Consider the following 6,208-nt stretch of genomic DNA (forward strand, 5'->3'; position numbering starts at 1 on the left):
CTCCGCGAAGCCAGCGGACTGTCCAGTTCTGCCCACGAGCCCCGGCCGCTTGGTTAGATGCCAGAGTCCCTCATCAGGTTCTTCTCAGCTAAAGAGGGCTTAACTAAACCAGTCTTGTGAAGCTCTTGGCACACTGCCTGGCCTAGAAGAGCTTAATAAATCACAGCTCTCACTGTTAGTGAAGACGGTTTGGCCAGGACCGTTGATCTAGAAAAAACACCAGGTAGACCAAAAAGACAAGGAGCCTGATTATGATAAACATGACGATAAGTTGGAGGCATGGCATTATTAAAACTATATGCTTCATAAAATATAATACCAAAGGGTGCCCAGGTGGCTCCCTCGGTTAAGCGTCCCACTTCGGTTCAGGTCATGGTCTCGCCACGGTCCATGAGCTCGAGCCCCGCGTCGGGCTCTGTGCTGATGGCTCGGAGCCTGGAGCCTGCTTCGGATTCTGTCTCCCTCTCTCTCTGCCCCCCTCCTGCTCGCATTCTGTCTCTCTGTCTCTCTCAAAAATAAACATAAAAAAATTTTTTTTAATAAATAAAATATAATACCCAAACAAAAAAATGTTAGAAATAGAATAAGGTAGCCCGGGTGGCTCAGTTGGTTGAGCGTCCGACTCTTGATTTTGGCTCAGGTCACGATCTGATGGTCGTAGGATCAAGCCCCCTATCGGGCTCTACGCTGAGGGTGCAGCCTGCTTGAGATTCTGTCTCTCCTCTGCCCCCTTTCCCCCGCTTGCGCACTCTCTCTCTCTCTCTCTTAAAAAAAAGAAAGAAAAAATATAGAATAAACTGGCAGAAACGTAACTGCAGTGAGAACTTAATCAACTATGGCAAACTGAGGGTTTAAGAATAGAAATAATCTACCCAACAGTCACACTGTTGTGCTATTACCCACATGGAGTGAAAAGCTAACAAGCACACACGAACCTGCACACAGGTGCTCATGGCAGCTTTGTTCATAATCCCACAGACTTGGAAGCAACCCAGACGTCCTTCGGTGGGTGAATGGATAAACCATGGGACATCCAGACGACGGAATGTTATTCAGCGCTAAAAAGGGAGGAGCTCTCCAGCTGTGAAAAGACACAGAGGAACCTCAAATGCATGTCGCTAAGCGAGAGAAGCCAGTCTGAAAAGGCTACACACTGTATGATTCCAACTCGATGACATTCTGGAAAAGGCAAAAGCACGCAGACAGTAAGTAAAAGGATCCGTGGCTGCCAGGGGTGGGGAGGCGGGAGAGATGAACAGACGGAGCACAGGGGATTTTTTACGGCAGTGAAATATACTGTATGTCACCACAATGATGGATACATTCATTATCCATCTGTCCAAAGCCATAGAGTGAACCCCAGCGTAAACCATTGACTCTGGGGGCGCCTGGGTGGCTCAGTCGGTTACGCATCCGACTCTTGATCTCGGCTCAGGTCACGATCTCACGGTTCGGGAGTTCGAGCCCTGCATAGGGCTCCACGCAGACAGTGTGGAGCCTGCTTGGGATTCTCTCTCTCCCTCTCTCTGCCCCTCCCCCGCTTATTCATTTTCTCTCTCGTTCTAAATAAACATTCAAAAATGTTTTTAAATAGAGTATGGACTCTGGACGGTAATGAGGTGTCAGCGTGGGTTCACGGACCGTAACAAAAGTGCCCCTCTGGTGCCACATTGACGGTGGGGACGACAGAGGGTATGGGGACTTTCTTTACTTTCCACTCAATTTTGCTGTGAACCTAAAACTGCTCTAAACATAAGTTATATGTTAATTTTTAATTTGTATTTTTTTAGTTACTTATTTTCTTCAACTGTTTATTTATGCTAGAGAGAGAGAGCGCACGAGCAAGGGAGGGTCAGAGAGAGAGGGAGACAGAGGATATGAGGCGACGCAGGGCTCGAACTCATGAACCGTGAGATCATGACCTGAGCCCAAGTCAGACGCTTAACTGACTTAACCTATATGTTAATTTTTTAAAACAAGGGTCATTGTTTTTTACATTAATGCCTATATTGAAAATATGGTACTCTTTCGGAAGGTGAATATATTAAAGGTACACACTTATTCACAAAAAGTAATGACCCAGAGAATGTGACTGTTATAATTAATGGAATGATTCATATACCCGGGTTTATACATTACAAATAATAAGTCGGTTTTTAAAAAAAATAAACTTCCCTTGGGGTGCCCGCGTGGCTCAGCCAGTTGAGTCTCCGACTTCGGCTCAGGTCATGATCTTGTGGTTTGTCAGTTCGGGCCCCACGTCGGACTCTGTGCTGACTCAGGCTCAGAGCCTGGAGCCCGCTTCGGATTCTGTGTCTCCTTCTCTCTCTGCCCATCCCCCGCTTGTGCTCTGTCTCTCTTGGTCTCTCAAAAATAAATGAATAAATGTAAAAAACAAATTAAAAACAAAACTTGCCTTTTAGAAGAGTTAGATTTACAGAAAAATTGCAAAGATGATACAGAGTCTCATACCCCCTACAATCTTTCCCCTAGTCCTCATATCTTAGAATAAAGATATGGGACACTTGTTACAATTAATGAACCAATATTCATGCATTTTAATCAACGTAAGCCCATGCCAGATTCTTTCAAATTTTCCCTGATGTCCTTTTAGGTCCCAGGAGGCCATCCAGGGTCACACATGGTCACTTAGTCTCATTTCCTTAGTCTCCTCTTGGCTGGGACACCTTCTCAGACTTTCCTTGTTTGTGATGACCTTGACAGTCCTGAGGGGAACTGGTCAGGAATTTCAGAGAATCTCCATCAGTTGGGACCTGCCTGATGCTCTTCTCACAGGTGGACTAGGGTGGTGGGTTTGGAGAGGAAAACCCAGAGGTGAAGGGCCCTTTTCATCATATGGCATCCTATCCAGAGTAGATGCTGACAACATGATTAATCACAGGGGTTTTCGAGGAACAGTAACAAAGAATGATAACACACGTAGGCCAAGAAGGAAATCTCTAAGCACAAGAAGGAGACACTGCCTAGGCCCCAGGTTCTGTAACGGCACAACTCTATGAAACGAAGGGGGCGTTACCCTTGAGCCCTGAGTCTTGCCCTCCCCAGGGCTTATAATCAAATCGCTCTAACACTTATATCAAGGGGGGAGGGGCTCTACATCGGCTCCCCCGGTTCCCATCTCCTCTGTTCATGCTCCTGCCTGACCCTCTCCCCTGGAGTGTGGACAGGACCTACGGAGTCCCTTTTAAGTAAAAAATACGGTAAGTGTGATGGGATGTCACATCTGAGATTAGGTTACAAAAGACTGTCACTTCTGCCCCGCTGGCCCTCTCTTACACCCTTGGATGGAAGTCAGCCGCCCTGTTGGAGGCTGGCACATACTCACATGGGTAAAACACCGAAGAGGGCTACCAGCCCCTAGTCAGTGAGAAGCGGAGGCTCCTGGTCCGACAGCCGTCAAGGGACTGAATCCTGCCAACAGCCGTAGGAATGATCCTGGAGGAGAACCCCCCTCCCAACCCCCAATGTTGGGCCCTGAGAAGATTACAGACCCGCCTCATACCTTGACTGCAAACTTGTGAGACACCCTGAACCACAGGACCAGCTGGGCCACACCAAGACGCCGAGCCCACAGACACTGTGAGAGCACACCATACATACTTGTCTTAAACCTCATATTTTAAAATATGATTATTTTATTTTTTATTTATGATTATTTTTATTTTTAATTTTTTTTAACGTTTTTATTTATTTTTGAGACAGGGAGAGACAGAGCATGAACAGGGGAGGGTCAGAGAGAGGGAGACACAGAATCTGAAACAGGCTCCAGGCTCTGAGCTGTCAGCACAGAGCCCGACGTGGGGCTCGAACTCACGGACCGCAAGATCAGGACCTGAGCTGAAGTCAGCCGCTCAACCGACTGAGCCACCCAGGCGCCCCAAAATTTTTATTTATTTTTGAGACAGAGAGAGAGGAAGAGGGAGAGAGAGAGAGAATCCGAGGCAGGCTCTGCACAGTCAGCACAGAGCCCAATGCAGGGCTCGAACCCGCGAACCGCGAGATCCTGACCTGAGCCGAGATCAAGAGTGGGAGCCTGGCATCGGGCTGTGTGCTGACAGCTCAGAGCCCGGAGCCTGTTTCAGATTCTGTGTCTCCCTCTCTCTCTCTGCCCTTCCCCTGCTCGCACTGTTTCTCTCTCTCAAAAATAAATAAATACCCCCCCCCAAAAAAAGAATCTAGGTGAAGCGTACATGAGTGTTCATCATACCATTCTTGCAACTTTTTGGTAGCTTTTAAATTTTTCAAAAGGACAAGGTGGAAGAACCAACAAAGCACCCTCCTTCCTCCCCGTATGTTCCCCTACCTGCCATCATTTTTCCTTCTACACACAGCAAAGATTCCCCCGAGGTGCCCACACTCGCTCTCTCTGTGTGCTGGCTAAATGTTTAATTACTGGTCCTCCAAACAAAATCAAAAGCGTCTGATCAGTAGTGTTTGCCAATTCCTGTGGTGTAAATATTCCCACCCCGGCTGATTTCACGGCTACTCAGGTGGTGTCGCTGAACGCTGAATTGGTAGCAGCACATGTAACAGTATTTCCAGCACACAGATGTGATACATGTAAATACCCTCAGTAGCATGGCGAAGCAACATGTGGAAAAATAATTATGAGTTTTGGGACACCTGGGTGGCTCTGTCGGTTAAGCATCCGGGTCTTGATTTCAGCTCAGGTCATGATCTCACGGTTCTTGGGTTCAAGCCCCGAGACGGGCTCTGTGCTGACAGTTCGGAGCCTGCTTGGGATTCTCTCTCCCTCTCTCTCTGCCCCACCCCGTTCTCTCTTTCTTTCTGTCCCAAAATAAATAATAAAAAGAAAAGGAGGTGTTGGGGTTGGAGTATTTATTACCTTTGTCTAAATATAATCCACTTGGTCAGAAGTTTATACAATTAACTTGTATTCTATTATTTGTTTGCTGTTTAATTATTTTTGAGAGAGAGGGAGACAGAGCACGAGTGGGGGAGGGACAGAGAGAGAGGGAGACAGACCCGAAGCAGGCTCCAGGCTCTGAGCTGTCGGCACAGAGCCTGATGAGGGGCTTGAACCCACGAACCATGAGATCATGACCTGAGCCGAAGCCGGACGCTCAACCGACTGAGCCACCCAGGTGCCCCTATAATTAACTTTTAAATAATGGCTGTTTTTAACAACTAGCTCCCAAATTCCTAAAAATTTGACTGTTAGCTCTCGCTAGCCAGAACAAGCTGGCTCCAGCACACCACTGTAAAAAAAATCTCAACCCACTGAAATCTGGCTTCCACAGCCACCATTCCACCAAAACCCTCTTGCTGGTCTCACCGGGGACCTCCATATTGCAAACTGCCAAGGACAACGGATACATGTCTGGCCTGGCCTGCCTTGCGTGAGTTCTGTGCAGCATTCAACACTGCGTACTCCACCTGCCTTCTCCGAGGCCCTCCAGGTGCCTTTCCTACCTGCTGCCCAGTCCTGCCCAGTCTACTTGAAGGGTTCTTTTTCCTCCACTTTTGGCCTTTGATATGCCCGTTTGACACACTCCCGGGTGCCCTTGTCCAATTCCATGGCTCCAACGACAACAAAGAAGCCCAGGTCTTCTCAGCAACAACCTATGTATCCCAACCACGTAACTAGTTTGCTCTTCTTGGAGTAAAGACATTTCAAACAAAGCCAGAGTGGAAGCCCTCGTCCCTTACTCCCACCTCGAGGTGGAGCTCCTGAGAGACACAGGATCTGTCCTGCCCTGAAGCTAGGAAGTGTTATGTTGCCTCCCTTTCAAGTCCCACAGACCTTATCACAGCTTAGTAACTCAAAAGGCTTCAATACATGAACTCCCCCCAAGGTACCAGCTCCCCATCCCTCCTAGACTCAGATTGCATGGCCATGCTAAGGTACCGCCACTTGGTGGCGGCATTCTCCAAATGGGAAAGAGTATCTAAGTGCTAAAAAGACAAAGGCCTAATCTTCTTTAGGGCAAGATGTGTCAATTTATGCGAAATCCATGGGGAGTGGCCTCCACCCAGCCTGGTCTTCATCTTCCTGTTCTGGACTAAAACCAATGGGCGCATTCTCAAAGTGCTGTACAAAGTGGGCTCCTTTGCTCTCGCTCTTGGAGCAACTCACTTGCCCGTCGGTCGGTCACTGTAGGTCACTGTAAGTGAGAGCCAGGGTCAGTCACTACTGGGCTGGTCCGCGGGTCAATCAGTCAGAATC

The sequence above is a fragment of the Panthera tigris genome, chromosome A2 (genome assembly GCF_018350195.1).
Source record: "Panthera tigris isolate Pti1 chromosome A2, P.tigris_Pti1_mat1.1, whole genome shotgun sequence".
In the NCBI taxonomy this organism is placed as follows: domain Eukaryota; kingdom Metazoa; phylum Chordata; class Mammalia; order Carnivora; family Felidae; genus Panthera; species Panthera tigris.